This window comes from Phodopus roborovskii, unplaced genomic scaffold (genome assembly GCF_943737965.1).
Source record: "Phodopus roborovskii unplaced genomic scaffold, PHOROB, whole genome shotgun sequence".
Lineage (NCBI taxonomy): Eukaryota > Metazoa > Chordata > Mammalia > Rodentia > Cricetidae > Phodopus > Phodopus roborovskii.
Window position 1 is genome coordinate 2794306 of NW_026126416.1, and position 22079 is coordinate 2816384.

The window sequence follows — 22079 nt, forward strand, 5'->3', positions numbered from 1 at the left end:
GGAACAATAGATCTGAGAAAAATAATACGATTTTGTCACTTCAAACAAAGCCTGGGTTCTCTTCCCCGAGGATTACTCCAGATCCACAGTCTGATCTGTCAGGCCAGATTTTCTGCTGCTCTTGTGGGAGGAGGGGATGGGAGCTGCTGCTGGGCTGTGGGGTAATGAGGGGACACTGTGCCCCCTCCAGCACACAGAGTCCAGGCAGACCCCACTCCCTCCCACAAGCGCTCACTGCTGCTGACGGGAAGAACATGCCACCCCATCCTCACACAGTAACATCATACGTACACAAATCGTTGTTAAGTCAGCAAACTTGTAGATGGCAATGAATTACTGTTTGTATACGAGCACAAGTGTTTCTAAACTGTGGTTTTTAAGTATAAAGAAAAATCCTGTCATTTGATATTTCATCTTTTTTGGCCCTTAATAAGAGACAAAAACTAAAAAAAAAAAAAAAAAAAAAAAACTAAAGACACTAGTGTGCATTATACTAAACTTCCTAATTTCCATAAAAGAATAAAATCTCTTTGATTCTGTGAAGCTCAAAGATGAATTAAATATGTAGTTTATTATTATACATCTTGAAAACCAGAGTTAACCCTTCGTATTTTGCTTGTGCACAAATATGTTGTTTAAACGATATTTATTTTTATTTTATGTGTGAGTGTTTTGCCTGCATGTGTGTACACATACTAAATATGTGCCTGGTGCCCATGGAGGTCCGAAGAGAGCAAAGACTCCCCGGGAACCCTGGATTACAGACAGCCGTGAGCCTCCAGGGTGGGAACCAAGGCGGGGCCTCTGGAAGAGCAGCCAGTGCTCTAATGGCTGAGCCATCTCTCCAGCCCTCTGATTACAGCTTTCTCCAAGCGTGCTTTACCTGCAAGGAAACTGCAGTGAATGCAGGAGAGGCTCTTGGCCTCATCACACAGCTGGCTAATTAAACCTGGAGCTTTCTTGGCTGAGGGTAAAAGAGAACTTACCCCAGAATATTTCCCCAATATGAATACTTGTGTGCCCATCTAAATTCCACCTATTTCATGGAAAACTAACCCCGTGCTTTCCAATTCTCCATAGCAGTCATGGGTGGAATGACAAAGTCTGTCCAGTGCAAAACCTTCTTTTAAGCAAAGTTACTACAGGACAAGTCAACTCAGCCTGAGGATTCCTTCACTTGGTAAATTCAAGAAATGCTACTTATAGAGGAATGTCTTTCGAAAATAAATGAATATTAATTATTAAATAAAAATGAGTAACTTTTTTGAAAATGTGTGATTTTTTTTTTAACTTTTCACCTTTGGAGATACATACCATAGTAAAGTTAAAACAGAAGTTTACAGAAAAGCAAAGCATTAAACAAAAAGTATATATTCCAGCGCTTGGGAGGCAGAGGCCGATGGAGCTTTGTGAGTTCAAGACTAGCCTAAATCTACATAATGAGTTCTAGGACAGAGATTCTGTCTCCAGAGAGAGAGAGTGTGGCATGTGTGTACGTGTGTGCATGCGTGCGTGCGTGCGTGCGTGCGTGCGTGTGTGTGTGTGTGTGTGTGTGTGTGTGTGTGTTATGAACGTAAATTAAGAAAATGCCTCCAAGCACAGCTGAAGCATTTCATAACTAGTGATTGATGGGGGAGGGCCCCCTTTACGGTGGGTTGTGCCACCCCTGGGCTGGTGATCCCGGGGTGTTTATAAAAACAGGCTGAGCAATCTAAGGTGAACAAACCAGTAAGCAGCACCCTCCTTGGCCTCTGCATCAGATCCTGCCTCCAGGTCCCTGCTCTGTTTGACTTCCTCCAGAGATGAACAGTGATGTGGAAACAAATAAACCCTTCCCTCCCCGACTTTGCTTTTGGTCATGGTGTTACCAAGCTGCAATGCCACTAACCAGGAAAAAGGTCCTGCATACTGACATTTATTAGATCAAAGGGATTTATTCATCACCAAGGCAGCCTCATCTGCCTTGGTGATGAATAAATCCCTAAGTGTGTCACGTAAACATCCTTCACGTGCAAGTAAAACATATTTAAAAGCATATAATTAGATGGCCAAAGTGAAAATTACACATTCAGTCATTTCTGCCCAAGTGTTTCAAATTCATAATTATTGTAATTTTATATCCAACCTGACGGCACAGGATTTAAGAAAGCATCCTACACAGTTATTTTGGATCTTGTTGAAGCCAGTGATCAGAACAATCGATACCTTGCATTTTCCCAGCATGCACCACAGCCAAGCAAGTCTTTACAGAACTAGCGAAGAAACATCACTCATTCCAACAATCCAGTAATACAAAGTTGGAGTCCCACACCACACGTCCACTCATAAAAGCCAAGTACTATGAATTACATAACATCACACGTTTTAAGAACATAACCAGTACTGGGAAAAAGGAACTGATTTCTGAAAATTCAAATTAGAGAACATTCAATCTTAATAAAATACATAGTCAGATGTTTGTACAAATTATTTTAAAGTTAACACATGAGACATGATAGACATGCCAATTACTGAGGTCTGAGAATAACATATTGAATGCATCCATGCACTATGACAAAATTCTTATTTTAAAATATATCCTTAATACAAAACTTTATTAACTTCTTAAAGATCTGGTGAGCTATTCTCTCAACCTCAGTGTGCAATAGAAGTGTCCTGAAAGCTCTTACTCCAACTTCGGATCTCACACACAGATCCTCTGATCCAGCATATGTGGATCTAACAAACTCCATGCAGTGCCTGCTGACCCCGCTCACCTTATAAGGGTCACAGCTGAAGGAGTAACAGGCCACACCCATCTCACAGCTGTAAGCTGTGTCAGTAGTTCAGAATCACCTTTACTTTTTAAAGCTGTATTTTTGTGTGTATATGATGTGTTTATATGAGTGGATACAGGCAAGCTCATACACACAAACGTCAGAAGATGGCATCAGGACCACTGAGAGCTGGGGTTACTGGTGTTTGCACAACGCCCAGCTTGTTACCTGGGTGCCGTAATCCAGACTCCAACATTCCTGGATGTACAGCAGGCACTCTTACTCTGAGAGCTGCCTCTGCCCCCTGGAATCCTTTTTGTTGCGTGCAGATACACGTGGGAAATCACCATCCGACACAACACGTGCATCAAGAGATGATTCAGTAAGAAAACACTACCAAAAGTTTTGAAAGCCTTTCATGATAATAAATACCAACATCATAATTCTATTCCCAGGTTCCAATGAAAAGAATCACATCAAAATTGAATTGATTCATGGCATTTGGGGCTACATCGTTTTAGCAGCAGCCATGGAGGACTTCAGTCTTACAGTTGTACATGTACACGCATATGCTAACTTTCCGCTGTCCCTAAGGGATATGTAAATGCACAGATATTCATTCCACTGTCCGGTTCAGGGTTTCTCAGCCTCATGCTGCAACCTTTTAATGCAGCTCCCCATGTAATTTTGCTACTGTTAATCATCATAATGTAAACATTTGTATCTTGCAATGGTCCTAGATGACCCCTGTGAAAGGCTTGTTCAACAGCTCCCCCCGAAGGGGGTCGTGACACACATATTGAGAATCGCTGGTAGAGATTACCAAGAGGGATCTTTTGTACCTCATACTCTCAAGTATGTGAGGAAATATTTTTTTTTTCTGTGCTTTCTTATGGTGGTTTATTTCATGCACTTAAAATGGATAGTTCCATTTGAACAACCCAAAGGATAAAAGGACAGAGGGTAACTTGTAGGCATACAAAGCAAGGCCTCTGTTTTCATTATTTATTCATATTTTCAAGGAAAAGTCCATGCTCTGGAGACAGAATCTTGGAATTTTCTGAATGGCGAGAACCCACACCAATCTTTTTCTGCAGGTAGACTTGGAGTAATGTGTCCTTCGTCACAAACGGGGCCAGAGTGCAGGCGTCTTCACTTCTACCCTTCATCTACTGGACTCTACGGGGCACAGCTCTTGCTCACTCACAGGGCGTGGCTTACAGCACATTCACAGATGGAATTGTCTCATTACTGCCTAAGAAGATATTTTTTGGCAAACCAAATATTAAATTGTTCATGCAAAGAAAGTCTAAACTCTATACAGGCTTCCTATAGACAGTACCTGAGGGTAAAATGTAAAGAAACCTAGAATAGGACATTAATTATTAATAGTACTCAAAACACTACTTCACTATCAGTAATATAATTCATCACTTAGTAATGTAAGTTTAAATCACACACAAATGATTTAGAGAGAAATGGAACCCTTGTTTTATACAGCTGCTTGCAAGAACAGACCACACTTGTACGCATCACTTTACATAGCTAATATACATACTTTAAAGCCACTTCAAAAATGCGTTTATTTTTTCACCATCTTAAAAGTGTACATAAGCAATTTTGTCACATAAAGTCAGATTCGATGTCCCTTTGCTCGTGGGCTCATGAGCAAAGTAACCACAAGGATAATCAATCTACTTCTGTAAAACATCTCGTGCGATTCTGAAACCCCCACCATACCAACCGAAGTTTAATCCCAGCCTTTCTAAAGGTTTCTTCTAGAATGACCTAAAGTTAGTATCACAACTCAAACTGAGGATGCTCTTTTTGCTTATATATTAGCAAGTTGCAACTGGGCAAAAGAAAAGGCGCTTCAAAGGACCTTAGGAAATATAAGCCAGCACATAGTGTATTAATCTCACCCTTTTGCCTGTCCCGTTCCTTCTAAACCAGGCCTATTATGATAAAATGAGAGCCCTCATCAATCACCTGATAGAGTAATTCCAAACTTAACCAAACAGGGCTAATGGGTGAGAATTGAATTGAAAACACCTTGACAAAGAAAGCAATTTCTTTTCTTCGCACTCCTCTGAAGCTGTGGGCGATCACGGTAATCGAACCATCAACAGCGAGGGGCCATCTGTCCCAAGGGCCCTTCAGGAGAGGGCTGTTTTTTTTTTTTTTTTTAATCAACAAACAAAAAGGGAAAGAAATGCCGTACCACAGATGTTCAATCTTGATTAATCTATGACAAGGAGCTTACAACTGAGAATCAATGTTTTGACGTTTTTCAGATACCAATCATTAAAAGCCAACACAAAAGTTTTTATAAGAGCACAGAAGAGAAAGTGAGGTGGTCCTTGTTGAAAGATGCTCTGTGATGCAACCCTGACAGTCGCTCGCAGCTGATAGTACAGCACGCCCTCATCACCTACCTTCCGGATTCCCTCAACAGTGAGAAGCAATGCTTTAAGTTGTAGCACTACTTCTTTATAATTCTTGTATAAGACTTTAGAAAAATCTACTTTATTTACAATATTCAGTATACCTAACTCTTTGAACTAGTGAGAGTAAATAACTTTATCATCCAGAAATATAAATTTAATCTATCATAAGGGAATTTCATTTTATTCATAATTATTTTAAATAACGTTCATATTACACCAAAATACTATGGGTCGAAGCACAACCTTGGTCAAAGACTTTCATAAACGTATAACACACTTTCATACTCTTAGGTATAACATACTATTATTTTTTTCAAAATAAGCCTAAGTCCATGATTAGAATCATACTAATTATAAAAATAAACTCATAACTTATAAACCTGAAAATATGTTTAACATGCAGAGAATAATTAAAAAGTATTATTAGGGTAGAAACTGCACCTACAGTAAAATATTACCAAATTAAACACTCAGCACAGTTTTTCCAGAATACTTTCAAATTAGAATTACAGTGAGATTCAGAAAGAAAATTCTTCTAAATGAATCAGTTAGTTGTTCGTGTCCTTTATCTTTGTGTTTACTAAGCCTAGGCCTACACCATTAAAGGCTTAAGATAGTAAAATAATTTAAACACCTTGTGTACAAAACACAGGTATAATTTCTAAACAATACAGATGATTCAAAACAATATATGCAAACAATAAAACTATTTTTGAAAGGTAAACTTTGAAAACTAGAACTTTAAAAAATAAAACCTCAGTGACGAAATGGCAAATTGGACTGGTAAAATGACTCTGGGTAAGAGACTGCCACCAGCCTAAGGACGGAGTTTAAGTACCCACAGTATGAAAAGAAAGCTGTACACACAGAGAGAGAGAGAGAGAGAGAGAGAGAGAGAGAGAGAAAGAAAGGTAGGAGTAAGAAGAATAGGGACTGGAATCCAGATGCAGAGAGGGAGGACAAGACCAGGCTGGAGAAACCCACAGAGACAGCTGACCTGAACAAGGGGGTTCCTTTTGTAGAGGCTTTGGGTATTTTATTCCACGAAAGCATGTTAGTTATACAAAAACTGCATGACAGGTGCGCAGTCAAAGCAACGTTTGAGAACAACGGGAAGCAATAGCCACTGCTGAAAGACATAAGCAGAAGTCGACAGTGAGGCAGGGCACAGAACCCATCTTCACGAAGGAACAGCTGTTCTATGCACCAACAACTAACACTCTAATTCACAACAGCCTCAGTTTATCTAGGGATAAACCCAACCTCACCAAGAATGTGAAGGGCCTCTACAATGAAACCTTAAACTCCTCAAGAAAGGGTTAGAAAGAAAAAGAAACTAGAAAATGGAAGACATCCCATGCTCAGGGGTTGACAGAATTGACACTATGAAAATGAACATCTTACCAAAGGCTTGTTGAAGAGCCAATGCTGTCTTTATCAAACTCCAAACCCATATCTTATTTGTCACGGAAATAGAAAAACTGATCCTAAAGTTTATATGCAACAACAAAAGACCCTAGATGGCCAAACAGTGCTGAGCAACAAGAACAGTGTGGGAGGTATTACCATTTCATATCTTAACGTATATCACACAGCCATAGTAATAAAACAATATGGTACCGGCACAAATGCAGATGTCGACCAATGGAACAAAATCCAACTCCCGAACTGAGTATACTAACTTCAGCCATTTAGCGCTTGTCAAGGATGCCAAAATATATGTTGGAGAAAAGACGAGTATCTCCAACAACGGTCCTGAAAAAACTGGATGTCCACGTGCAGAAAAATGAAATTAGACCCATATCTATCACCTAGCACAGAAACTGACTCCAATTCCATCTGAAAAGAGAAGTTTCCTAGAAGCTGGGAGTTTGTGAGAGCCAGAGGTAGAGGATGTCTGTCTCCAAGGAAACGGAATCCTCCGGGCACAACAGGACTGGTGGGTGTTAAGACCCCACGGAGACTGGGACACTATGCGTAAGCCCGACAAAATCTCATTGTGGATTAGGAAAAGTAGGCACAATACCCCACCTCTAACCAAGAAGCTACTTAAATCTCATAGTGCCTAGGAAGGGGGAGACCAGCTTTCCCCACTGAAGTGACACTTGAGTACACACACCAACCACACTCCAGTAGTTGGCCAACACACGGTTTTTTGTGTGCTGCTGTTTGTGTTTTGGTTTGCTGTGTTTTGTTTTGTTTGTTTCCTTGCGTTTTCATCTTTGTTTGTTTGGTTTTGAGGGAAAGAAAGACACAAGACGTTGAGTGGATTGGGAGGTAGGGAAGGTCTGGGCAAATTTGAGGGAGGAAAAAAAAATGATCAAAACATGCTGCACAGAAATGTATTAAATAACGGATAGACAAATGTGCTGCCTCTCAGTCCTCATCAGAGACGACTGGTCCCGGTGCAGAGTCGGTGAAACCGAAACCGGGGGTCTCAGCCGGAAGAGTGACACCCACAGCACATCCCCTCCTGCTAAGGCTCGGGATAACTGCAAAAGGGAAAACTGAAGGACTCTAAGGGCCAGAGGATGGAGATGGCAACAGGGAAGGGGTGTTCTCCAGACGCAGCAGGGGAGCAGACAGGAACTCACTGGGACTGCCACAGCCTCCACAAGAGCTGGGAAAGCCCAAGCAAGATCAAACCCTGCATGGACAGGAGAAACGAACGAACGCCAGGTGCCAGGCCCTAGCTCAGGAGCAATGGACAACGGAAGGTGTTTTCCTTTAAGGGTGTGGCCCTGGGAGGTCCGCCATACTCCAACAGAAGGTTACACATCCAAAGCATATGGGCAGCAGAGGAGGTCACAACGTTGCATAGATAGGGAAGAGGGTGTGGAACCGACAGGAGTTGGGGGTGTCTATAATAAAAATACACTGTATGGACTTTTCAAAAGACTAATTTTAAAAAATGAGGGAAAGATAAATAAAATAACCTTGGGGAAAACATCTTCCTAGAAGGTATTCAGAATTGACTCGAGTTGAAATGGGTATGTATCTTTAACCCTTGAGGTCAGAATTATGACTAATAAATATAATGACAACACATAAAGTGGGAATAATTAGCTAGAAGGAGGGGAAAATCCTGATAGTCTGAACATGCTCGCCTACGACAATTTTCACCTGTTTTCATTAAAACATAATTACTAGTTATTGGGGTTATAATTTAGAAATCAATTGTGCATTCAAACGGAAAACAGGCACTGGCTTGGAGGCAACTGGACTGATTGGACCTCCGAGACTCCAGGAGGACATCAAGTTTGGGAGGCCAGATGAACAGGTAAGCATAACCAGGCTTCACTGGTGACAGGAGACACTTCCATGGGTGTCAGGTGCCATCGGGTTCCACTGAGGCAGCATGTCTGTGGAGCTTCCCCATACACACAGAGTTTGCTCCAAGTCTTCCGGCCTCCCTGCTAACTGTCCACTCCATGTGGCAGTGCAACTAAATCTCTCTTACAAGAATTTAACCCTGCGTCTCTCTGCCTGAAACGGTGAGGGGAAGAATGGGTAGTCTCCAATACAGTGCGCTCAGCTCTTGTCAAAAGAACGGCCTAAGGAGGGTCACCTTTAAAATGTGCCCCCTTGGCTCTGATGCTGACATCATCGGGCACCTGGTTTTTTGTTTGTTTTTAAACTTCCCAAATGGCACTTTGGCTCCAGTGGATACATTATTAAGCATCTACATTTTTTTAAAATTGCCCAAAATGAGAGTTTGCACTTAGAACCACTGCCCTAATCTTTCTTGCAAAGAAAATTTCTCAGAGCATTGGCTGCCCTTGTAGAGACTCCGGGTTCAGTTACCAGAGCCCACATACCAGCTCACAACCATCTGTAACTCCAGTTCCAGGGGATACACACCCTCTTCTGCCCTCAATGGGCACCAGGCACACACATGTTACAATTACATACACACAATCAAACACTCATGACATTAAGTACATCTAAAAATAATGTTTTAAAGAGAGGAAGGAAGATTTCTTAAACCTCCTGAGAACGTCTAATTTCACTCACTTATTGACACTCAAACTTGAACCCAGAGTGGTACAGATAGAGCTGGTCCCACTCTCCACAAGCTTCAGAATAGGCAGCATCTAGGCTTTGAAGTTTTCTGTTTGGCTTATGTCCCACAGAAAGCAGAGTGCATCTTCATCCCGTCACGTTCACTACCACTAGCCCCTCAGCCAGTATCGGACACTGAATCACATTCACCTCACTTTAGGAATGGGATCAGGCACCACGACCTACAACCCCAGAACCAGCTTTGCTATGCCTGCTTACCCTCTTTATCCTCTGTATCTAATCAGCTCCTAATCACATTAGTCCTTTTTGAAATGAAGCTCCCGTCAATGCGTCCTCTTCTGTCTTCATCTAAATCCATACATATTACCTGACCCGTCTTCCTGACACTCTGCTCCTCTCAAACAGCTGCCATGAAGCTAATCTTAAGAAACAGTACAATATGCTCTCAACAGAAACAATATTCAGAGGCTCCCTACTGCTGACATGAACAAAAGCTCCTTAAGGATCTAGCCACTGATGACTCAATACGATATTAGACTTTTAACAATAAATAGCCCCATATATTAAGACCAATTAGTTGTGGCTAAACTCTACACTTCAGGATTCATCCTTCCAATCCTAATAATGTACTTCCACCACGATCCAATATAAATGTCTCATCTTTCGGATATCATTGCCAGTTAAGAGGATTTACTCTTACTCCTATAGACAGTGAAACACTTTCTAGAAATGCTATGTTCCTCTCTGCACATTTGTCTGAGTTCTACCAATACTCTAGACTTAGGCAATGAGGATTTCCCTAAACTGCAGCCAGTTTCATTTGAAGGCATGTCCAGTTTAATATATTAAACTGTTTTATACAACTAATAAATTAAATCTTCTCATAACTAAACCTCCTGAAGACAAAAATCATGTTTTATATTCCAGATGTTTGCTTCATAAAAGTAACCTTTTTTTTAAGGTTTTGTTTAAATTGAAGGCTTTCTCACTATTCAATAAATTTATATAACTCCCCCCTAAATATCTATTTAACATAAATTTCATCCTTTTATTTTAAGGATTACCCAGACTGATCTACCACAAAATCTGATTACGATTCAAATGAAATCAAGTACAGTGGCATGCTGGATGGTTTTTCATCTTGACATGGATTTAGACATCTCTAGGAAGACAACCCTCAATGGAGAAACCACCACTACCGATCAGAATGACTGTAGACAAGGGTGGGAGGCACTGTCTTGACTCATGGCTGATGAAGAATCGAGCCTGCTCTGGGCAGGTGGTCCTGAGGTGGACAAGAAGACAAACTGTCAAGCCTTTAGGAGGAAGCCAGAGAAGAGCTCTCCTCCACGGCCTTTGCTTCAGGCTTCAGGACTGGGATGTACTAATCCAAGCCAAATAAACCCACATTGCCTTTGATTGTGGATTCTGACAACAGAGATAAACACACACACACACACACACACACACACACACACACACACACGGGTATCAGAGAGAATGCGCTGTGTGTCTTGAGGACATCATCTAAAGGTAACACATCCATCAGAAAAGGAAAGCCGCACTACTAACTGAGAAGGCACCACGTTTCAAGGAAGAAATGGCAGGTAAATACTACCTAGAAAGAAACTGCCCTTTAAACTTGTCCCAACACGTTTTGGTCAGTCTTGCAACATTCATCATAGTAGGATCAGAATCAATTGTAAGATCTTGGATATCACTGAGGTCACCAAAGAGCTTGAATCAAGTGTGAATAAATATATATTCTTTCTTTCAAGGTTAAGTTCTTTCTTTCAAGGTTAAATACATTTAGATTATTTTGTAAGGATTCCAACACGTTTGGATAATGTGAATGAGTAGAATAAATCTACAGAAAATGCAAAATTGTGGTAGAGAATGGAGCCCATGCTATTTCTCAAGGCAACAGATATTATATAGTCTACTCAAACGAAGTATGGGTTCACCAAAATAAGTAAATAAATAAATAAATGATTAAGAGTTTGCTATTGAAAAAATTAAATTAGAAGGAAAACTATTATTTGAGCATTTATATTATCTTTCAGGTGTGTGTGTGTGTGTCTGTGTGTGTGCGCACATGTGTGTATGCACTGTGTGTGCATGTGTGTGAGTGTGTGCGCACATGTGTGTGCACGTGTGTGCATGTGTGTGCACATGTGTGTGCGTGTGCGCGAGCACGTGTGTGTGCGTGTGTGTGTGCGTGCACAAGGGCATGTGCCCTCAAAGTTCGGAAGAGGGTGTCAGCTCCTGTGCTGGCTTCACAGGCAAATCTGAGCCACGCAACACGGTTGCTGAGAACTGAGTTCTGGTCCTCTGCAAGAGCTGGAGGAACTCAACAGCTGAGTCATCTTTCTAGCCATGAAAACATTCTTTGAGATTAACCGAAAAGAAACAGGACAGACGGTAGCACCTTGGGCTGTTTTGCAGAAGACCTACGTTCAGTTCCCAACACCCACGTGACTACTTAACAACCGTCTGTAGTTTCAGGTCCAGGGGATCTGAAACCCTCTTTTGGACTCTTCAAGTACCAATCATGCCCGATTGCATGCACATACATACACAGACAAAATACAGAAAATAAAAATACTTTTAAAACAATCAGAAAGGAACTAACCACATACTTGAAATTTTGTAGTCTGTACTAAAGACTTTTAGAATGAAAACATCAAGCATGCCTTTATTCTCGATGACTCTGAGGTTATACTTTAAAATTAAGTGAACAGGTGTGCTGCACACGCCTGTAATCCCAGCCCTTGTGAGAGGGACAGGAAGACTGCTGCCTACCCAGACTACACAGAGTGTTCAAAGCCAGCATGGAATACACAACGGATGCCCTCTCAAAACTCAGGAAAAAATAAACATACAACAGATAACAAGCCAGATCCTTCCTTTTTAATGTTTTTAAAGCCAGAAAACAAGTTGTTTGATTATAGTTGCTATAAACTATATTATAGGAACTTGACATTTGGGGTGCCTTAGTTTTATAGACCTTTATATTTATGGAAATAAAATATCTCCAAGTAGAATAGAGCATACTGGCTCTCACAAATGCTAGTGATATTATACAATAGCCCTATGTGGCGGTTTGAATAAGAATGGTCAGCGCAGGCTCATATACTTGACTGTTTGGTCATTAGAGAATGATACTTCCTGACAGGGTTATGGGGTGTGGCCTTGCTGGATCAGGTGTGGCCTGGCTGGAGGAAGTGTGTCACTAGGGACAGGCTTTCAGGTTTCAGGCCCAGTATACCTCTCTCCCACAGATAGATACCTCTCCAGCACATGTCTGCCTGCATACCACCATGTTCCCCATCTTGATAACAATGGACTAAACCCTTGGCCTTCTCGGGGAAAGGAGCGAAAGGAAATGGTTTTCCTCCCAGCCCGGTGCATCTGTGCTGTGCTCTGGTGGCCAGGACATTCCAGGTAGGAAGTTACATGTCTGCTGGAGGATACGGAGTCAAAAGCCGCACGTGGCAATCTGCATCTCTCATTAGAATCCCAGCGCCCATCACTGACAGTCATCCACTTGACCTGCTTTTAGGAGCTCAACACACAGACCTGCCTGAATGCCTTGCCTCCTCCTCTGCCATACTAACACGTTTCCTGCTTTCTGCGAGATTTTATGGTCAGGGGTTAAACTGCTAAGCCTTCACCTTCCAAGAGCGACTTTTCCCTCCCACATTCACAGTGCCCTGCATTTGGATTAGCTCCTCTCTCAAGGACAAAAGCTTTGTCCCTGTTGTTTGGGCACAGAGGAGGCTGCTCCTACTCAACATGCACGATAATGAAATTGAGAAGCCCTCAGAGAGCCAAGCCTCTCCTTGTCTACTCTCATCCAACCAGCTAGCTGAAGGGAAAATCCTGTCAAGCACTCAGCTGAAAATTAACTAAGGTATCCTGTTGGGAACCTGATGAAGATGTTTTTTGACCATAGGGTAAAACTTTCAATTGTTTAACACAGAGATACGAGAAAAACTTGGCGTTCAGGACTTCGGCGGTCTTAGTCACCAGTTAGTTCCCACATGGGTCAGTCAACGTGTTTTCAAACACACAGTCGCTTCCTTTCTCTGCATACACCTCTAAAACACAGGCTTATTTATGTCGTTCTCCTGCACGCAACGATCTGGCTAACCAAAGTTCATTCAAAAACTACACCACATTATCTTCATTTGCAGTTTCTACAACAGGTATTTCTTATCCATCTTTAATACAATATTTATCTCTGAAGGAACTGGTCAAAAATGCAGGTCAAAAAATCGTGTCATCTTTTGGGATAAATACTAATTTATAAAAGTTGAACAATGGTGAAATATCTAACCGAACACGGGTATTTAATTAAAACTTAGAATTTGAAATGGAACAGTGGGCAATCCATCATTACAAAAATGATCTACAAGTTATTTTTAACTGTAAGGTATTAAACACATCCAACAAATCAGGTCATATGAGGCAGTAAAAGAAGAATTCGCTCCAGTATGTCAAATCATAGATGAATTCGGGAATATCTACTATAACAGTGAGAAGGACTGCACTTTTTCAAATGTGATCATATAAATTACATCCCCGGCAACGAACAATGTTTAATTATATCATGACTGCAGCCATAAAAGATACTGTTCAAAAGGAGATGTTTTTAGTGTGTTTAAATAATCTTTTACCTGATTTCAAAATTGTCTAACACAGTATGTTAATTCTTTAAAAAGTAAAAGAAACGTTAGGGAATAATAAGGATAGTACAAAAGCGTGCACATGAATAGTAATTTATGGAAGACTTGAATGCAATTAATTATGAATTGAGAATCAAACCATAGCATTGTAGTTCTATAAACTGATTCCCCACATTTTAGGAAAACAAAAACTTTTATCTGTAATTATTTCAGGAGGTAATGAGCATCATAATTAATAAAAGAGACAAATGTACTCTTAGGAAATCACCAATGCTCATATACAATGTGTGTCTGGCTTAAAGAGAGTGTCTTCACTTCAGAGTCATGCAAATCTAAACCAGAAAAGTATTCAGGTTGAAGAGTGCAGAACCAAGTGCACACACAATGGTGAGCAAGAAATATTAAATATTTCACTTCTGCTGTAGGGAAAAATATATAAAAACAATACAATTCAAAAGAAAACATTTAATGAAACAAAATGAAATTTGGTTAGATCTATGATAGAGAATAATTTGAAAGCCAACAAAATCAAGGGCTGCAGAGATGACTCATTGGTTTAAGGGCACTGGCTGCATTTACAGAGGACCTGGGTTTCATTCCCAGCATCCACAGGGTAGCTTGAAATCTGTCATTTCGAAGTCACTGCATGCATGTGGTGCACAAACAGACATGCAGGCGATCATCCATTCACATTGAAAATAAATTTGTTTTGTTTTGTTTTGAATGAGCAGAATGGTACAACTCTTACAGCTACAAAATTGAATGGGTCCACAGATACACACATGCATTTTTTCCTTCCATGAATTATCTCACCAAGGCAAGATGAAGAAAGATAACCAACTGACTTGACTTCTCCGTAAACACCGCTCTGTGGACTCAGTGCTGCGCCCCTTGCATACCTATCATCTCAGCTACTTGAGTCTAGCTGTTTGGAAAACAACACAGCCAAGACCTCATGTCTTCTACAAACAAACAAAAAAAACATTCACATGTTCACTTAAAACACAGTGTTAATAAGGACACTGAGTAAAAGGAATTCATAAACACTGCTGGTGGGAGTACAAAATAGTACAGCCAATATGAAGAACAGTGTGGAAGTCCCTCAAAATAAATAAATAAATAAAAATAAAAACTGCGCTGAGAATGATCTCATCTTATCATGCACCAGACCCCTGAAGTTGATCCCTTGTAGCCTTCCTCCCACACCAACAATTTCTAAAACTCTGCTACATGATCCAAAGGAAGAAATGTTAATATACACAGGCGATACCAGCACCACCCAGTCGATTGCTGCACAACTCACAATAGCTAAGATGTATCAACTTAGATGCCTTTCAACAGATGAATGGATACATAAAATGGAAAGAACAACAAAATACGATTCATTCAGGAGAGAATGATAGATTTTCATCTGTATAAGAACAGATTGAACTGTAGGATACTTTATTCAATGAACTAAGGCAGAAAGAAACACAAATAGGGTATGTGGTCCCTTGTAGATGGGAGCTGGAAAGCATTGATCTAAGTGTAGATTAGTGCTGACTAGAGGCTCAGAAGGGAAGGGTTGGGGTCGCATGGATGGAGAGCGGATAAGATGTAACAAACACTGTTTGAAAGATGCCTTCTGGTGCAAGCATAGTAAGGGAACTGTGTTCACAGTAACCTATTATATACTTTATGAATAACCAGAAGATACTCCATATATAAAACAGTCCAAGCGACAGAAAGTATTTGATTGATACGTATTATATACATAGGTTAGTGACCCAGATTTTAAAATTTGTTTGCTGATAGACATAATTCATTCTGAGAATAAACAAAGAATTAATGTAGAAAGGGAAGTGTTAAAAGGAGAAATGCAGGGTGAAGGAAGTCTATAAGAAAGACTGTAATAGCACGATGCTGGCCACAGTGCACACCATAACGGACATCAGAGAACATGACAATAGCCAACAGTGCACATGGTCATAGACATCTGGCATGTTTATAAAGCTTCATCACAGTTTATAGTTTCTCTGCTGCAAGTGTAATTAGACATTTTTGATGAGCTGAAGTAGAACCTGAAGTATGCTATCCTGTTTTCTGTACATATGTGTTAGCCTGCAGGTATGTCCGTCACCACATTCATGCAGTGTCTGTGAAGGCCTGGAGAAGGTGTCAGGTCTCTTGGGACCGGAGTTACAGACGGTTTTGAGCCATGTGTCCCAGCCACCAAACCCAGGTCCTCTACAAGAGCAGCCACTCCGCTTAACGGTTGAGCCATCTCTCCACCCACCCTCCCCAAACAGTAATGTTTGTAAACCACTGAAATACGCAGCACGTTACATTTTGAAATTAGAGGTAGAGTTTGCATGGAAGTGAAGGATGACAAACGAAAGTAAGGGCTGGTGAGGCAGAAGGCTGGACTGATAATGCCCACTGTTGGGGCCAAGAATGTGCTATATGTGAGTGCTCAGATGCCTTGAGCTAGAGTAAGCTTCTACTAACGGAAGGCACACAAGGCTCCAGTTAAGTCCTACAGCCATGAGTGGCCAAATACATGCTGACCTTCCTAAGGGCCTTTGCCTTTTTCCTCCACACTTGACCAATGAGTTTCCAATCTCCTTCTAAACGAGGCTAAGCAGTGGCAAGAACCAAGTCCATACTTAACAAGTGAGCTGATGTGTCAAAGCTGCCCCTGCCTGGTCTTAGAAGAAATTTCTTGCCTGAAATACTCGTCTTGCCTGTCATGTGACTTGAACTTGGACAGAGTTAGTGCCTTGGCTTTGACTCTGCTGACAAGAATAAAAGCCTGGATAAAAACGGAAGAGCAAGAGGAATGGAACATGGAGCCCTGGACACAGAACAGCAGCACCCTCCAGCCAGACCATCTGCTTTTCAACTTCCACATTCTCTCAGCCCTCTGTTTAGGAGTTTCCATTCCCAGCAGATTGGCCATTATTCTTTAGAACACAGATTAAAACTGAATGGACAATTTTGAAAGCTGATTTAAGAAAAACAGCTTTAGGGATTATCCTCAAGCACATAGGATTGGGGAAAGGACCAGGAAAAATTCGAGCTTCAAAGCTTACTCTGGAAACTAGCATAGCATGGGTTCTAAAGTTATTGTGTGCCTCAGTACTTTCAGAACAATGGCTGCAAGAATGGATGGATGGATTCCTCTACAATAAAGTTACGTGGGACAGAAAATACACAAGATACAGATAGCTCTCTCCTTAATAGCACAATCATGACAGTGTTTCAAATGGAAAATGAAAGATAAACCAGCGTCTCTGTATTTGTGCACATCCTTGTAGAAGCCACAAGTTGACAAAAAGTGTTGTACATGATCACTCTTTGCCTTACTTTTTTCAACAGGGTATTTCCCTGAAGCTTCAGATCACTGACTCACATAGACGGGCTATCCAGCAAGCCCTTAGTCATCCCCAGCCTTCACTTACACACACACACACACACACACACACACACACACACACACACACACACACTCACACACCGGGTTTGGTTTTATTCGTTTTTACATAGGTTCTGGAAATGAAACTGAGGTCTTCAGGCTTGCGACACAACAACATTAATGGTAGCCATCTCCCCAGCCCAAACTCAGATTCTTATCTCTACTTACACAAGGTTCAAACTTTAAAATATCAAACCATAGCCATGTAGGGTGGCTCACGCCTTTGATTCTAGCACTGAGGAGGCAGACACAGGCAGATCTCCGTGAGTTCCAGGCAAAACTGGTCTCCACGGTGAGTTCCAGTCAGCCAAAACTAAATAGATCCTGTCTCAAACAAACAAAGTTAAGGGGCAGATTTGAATCTCATGTGTTCACTCCAGCTGCTGTATCGCTCCAAGTGTGCTGGAGGTACACCAGCCCTTCCCAGGTACATATTCTACAAAAAGACCAGCTTCCCTATTTCTCTAATTACCAGAGGATTCTATCTAGCTCCACCCACCGGGAGTGTTAAAAAAAAAAAAAAAAAAAAAAAAACACCAGCCTGGCTTTCAAGGTAGGCAAGTAAAAATGTAAAATTTAGAAGTCCAGGCTGAGCTTTGCTTACTCTTCACTATCAAACCTACTTAAAAGGGGAAAACCATCAGTGTAAGTTACTTTTCACAGGACGAGGCACACTTCCCGTTACAAGCAGTAAACAGAAGACTGCCCCACAGTTCACATTCACTTTAGCATGAACTGTGTCACACTGACCTTACAATACAGGCTAGACTTTTACTAATTAGAAAATGTGTGTTAGAAAACGAGTTAGGTGATCTATCAAACCCTCTCTCTAGGATTCATAAACCACAGGTTAAAATGTCTACTGAAATGGTTTACTGAGTCAAATTTTTCAAAGAGAAACTAAAATAACTAACCCAACCCATTCATTTTGAGACTAAAGACACAAAGTTGTTTGCAGTATTACTATATTTTACTGTGAAGTAATACATCCTATATATGCCGTAGAGGTTATAGGTAAGTAATGCGAAGTTTATTGCCGCTAGCTTTCTCTGCGCATGTGCTTACTGCATTGCACCAGGGCTCTGCTGCCCTTGCATCCTTCTGTTGCTGCATTACTCATCCTGAAAACAGCTTCCTCGTTTAATGGATGCCAAGCACACACCCAGCCCTCCATTCTTTGTCCCTTTGATACTACTGTCTAATGAAGCTTCTTAATGGAGCAGTTCCTCATTATTTGTGGCACTAGTTCCAGCCTGCTCCACAGATAGCCATGGGTGCTCAAGTCTCTTGTTAAATGGCATGGACAATCAGTGTGCTAAGGTACTGCTGACAATGCCATTCACCTACCTTGGAGACACGGTACATTGTTAGACTGGATTTTATGTCGCCACACCAATTACTATGTCCCTGAACTTGTACCTGGTTCTTGACCTAACGAGGGCTGAAGCCTAACGCTGTAAAGCACTTCTGCAAAATAGGTGTGTGTATCAATCATCACCACGTGCCTATATCATCTCCAACCTCTTCCCTGCAATTCTGGAGGACAGCAAATCTCATGTCTAGGTTAATGAATAAACCCAGTAAATGGGAAGATAAAAGAGCCTCTGTGCCTGAAAACCAAAGACGCCAAAGCTTTACACATAAGGCTGTTTTCTCCCTAACAAAAAGCCTCTGTTTTCTGAAATTTCTCTCAAAGTTACAAAGGAAAAAGGATAAGGGAAGTAAATCATTATCCTATGTGTGGATAGAGCTAGCTGCTTTCAACCAAGATCAAATACCGCTGCCTGATACGAAACAATATCTGCCAAGTCCTCTCACTGAGGCACTCCTGGCAAATCACGGGCTGGAACAACCAACACAATCCAGGCGCATACTCCTTCCTTATGACCCACACTTCAACCCAGTCGCGGAGCTAAGACCCAAATGAGTACATACAGTGATTACGATACCACCTTCCATATACCTATCAACAGGACAAGTAATCATTAAAGCAGAATCTAAGAAAGTAATTTCAAGGAGATGCTAATGTTAAAACATTAATATCAGTATGAAGATAAACCCCCATATAAGGATGTATTTAATGAATAAACAAAAACTTTTTTATTTCCGTACAAGTAACACATGTACACCACACAACACAAGCATTGCCTAGTACCAGTGGAGGCGAGAAGATGGAATTGGAACCGGAGTTATCACTGGAGTCAACACTGCTTGTGAGCCACGGTGTTGGGGTGCTGGAAACCAAACTGGTGTCCTCTGGAAGAGCAGTGTGCGTTTTTAACCCTCAAGCCATCTCTCCAGCCCTTGGGGGAATTGTTTTCATTTGTTTATTTTTGCATTTTTAAGGCAAGGCCTCTCAACGCAGCCCTGGCTATCCTGGAACTCCCTACACAGACTAGCCAGCCCCTGAAACACAGAGATCAACCTTCTGCCTCCCCAGTGCAGCTGTGGCTGTAGCTTAGGGCAGATCACCTGAGCGGCAAGCACAAGAAGAGGAAATAACAATCACGAGTGTGCATCTCACAAAACAGCGTCAAAGTATGTGGAACAGAGACTAAGGAGTCTGAGCAGCAGCAGTCAAGTTCATGACATATATGAAATTCCAGGATTCCTCTCAGGCTTATTGAAAGGGGAAAAAAAATGTCAGAAAAGTCTGAAGATACTCCAGTCAACTCTACTTAACACATCTATATACCAGTGCATCTCCATGACTGTGAGATATGAATCCTAATTATGACACAAGAGAAGCCACATTGTGAAGTCATAAAATAGGAAATGCATTTTCAAGGACTAATGACATACAGAGTATATGCTCTTACTTAAATTAAAAGAGAAAAATAAAATAAAATTTGTAAGCAATAATAATATACCCCCAAAATGGAAATTAAATGCTACATTGCTAAATAATGCAAGTGTTAAAAGCAAGTCACAGTAGAAATCAGACAATGCTTCTAAGTAGTTAATTATGAAAGCAAATATTCAAAATATCGGTCATAGTTGAAGCACAGCCTATATGATTGTAATTAGATTACTGGTTCTCAATCTGTGGGTCACAACCTCTTGGGTCAAACACCCTTTCACATGGGTTGCCTAAGACCATCAGAAAACACAGATATTTACATCATGATTCACAACAGTAGCAAAACTACTGTTATGAAGTAGCAACAAAATAATGTTATGGTTGGGAGTCACCACAGCATGAGGAACTGTATTAAAGGGTCGCAGCGTTAGGAAGGTTGAGGACCACCTTATTTGACAAAAGAAGACTTAAAGTTCAATGCTCTTAGTTTCCAAAGCAAGAAACCCAAATAAACTCAACTTAACATGAGTAAATATGAGAAGAAAATAATAGTGACCAGAAAGTAATTAAACAGATAAAACAATTGTGTGTAAATAACTTCTCTAAAAATATTAATGAAGCTTATTATCAGCTAGTATATACTATTTTTTTAAATAAAGAGAAATATACAAATCATCAATTTTGGGAGAAAACTGGATCTTTCTAGTGCCTACAAAAATTAGAAGTAGGAAATAATATTAACAGCTTTGTCCCTGCTAATTTTAGAATTGAGCGAAGGAGAAAACTCCTTAATACATTAAAATTATGTAAAATGACAAAAGAAAACCGTGAAACTTGAATTTTCTATTTATCTGTTTAAAAAATTGAATTCGTAAATAAGATTATTCATGAAAACAGTGCTTTAGTCTTAAATGGTTATACCCATTTAATTCAATTAACTTGAATTTCCCTACATACTTAAGGTGTAATCGTAATGAGACAGTTTTATCAGAAACACAAAAACACTTCATCTTCTGATTTCTTCCTTGTGTACAACCGACCCCTGATAAAATGCAAGAAAATTGGAAATTTTAAAGATTATTTATGGCTAGGGAAATGGCTCAATTGATAGAGTGCATGTCAGGCAGGTTGGCTGTGGAGTGTGTACTTTTAACACTTGCAATCCCAGTAGAGGAGGGGCAGTGGGTAGCAGGTCAGCAAGATTCTAGTCCCAAAACAAAAGATGACCCTGGAGATGGTCAACTGGCCTTTACACACATTTACACACAGGTACGCTAAAACACATAAAAACACATACACAAAGATCAACTTGGCTGGAAAAAAAATGAACAGCATAAAATCAACAAACTGTTAAGTTGGGAAACTATCAATATTTTGGAAATCACTGGTTAGTAGATATACAAGTCTGTATTGTATCAAATGTACATAGGTCAAAAAATATAAATGTATCAGAATATGCCAAGAGAAAAATGGTCAACTTTTATAACTAGCACACTAGGCTAAATGGTTAAAAAAAAATTCAAGAGGATAAATAACTTTGAAAAAAAGCAAAATTGTACAAACAGTAAAAACATTTCAAGTTAGGAGAAAAAGCTAAACAGAAGGAACCCATAGAGTTGTTAGGCCCACATGATGACTCCTATCACGAGGGAGGCAGAGGCAGGTGGATATCTGAGTCGGAGGCCAGCCTGGTCTACAGAGTGAGTTTCAGGGGGAAAAAAAAAAAAGGTTGTTAGGCCACGATGCGATACTCTTATGTGTGATACTATAATAATGAGTAAATATCATTATACAATTGTCAAAACACAAAGAATAACACACAACGCCAAGATTTCAAGATTGACTCTTCAAGCATCTATGGTGACAGTAATGTGTCAATAAGAAGGTGGCACTGTGTTCCTGGACAGACAG

At 40.6% G+C, this 22079-nt stretch overlaps 1 protein-coding gene across 1 annotated transcript in view; it reads right to left on the minus strand.

The window, feature by feature from the left end:
- Positions 1–22079, minus strand: part of Dennd1b (DENN domain containing 1B) — a 166536-nt gene that overhangs the window by 124720 nt on the left and 19737 nt on the right. The gene's annotated exons all lie outside the window — the stretch shown is intronic.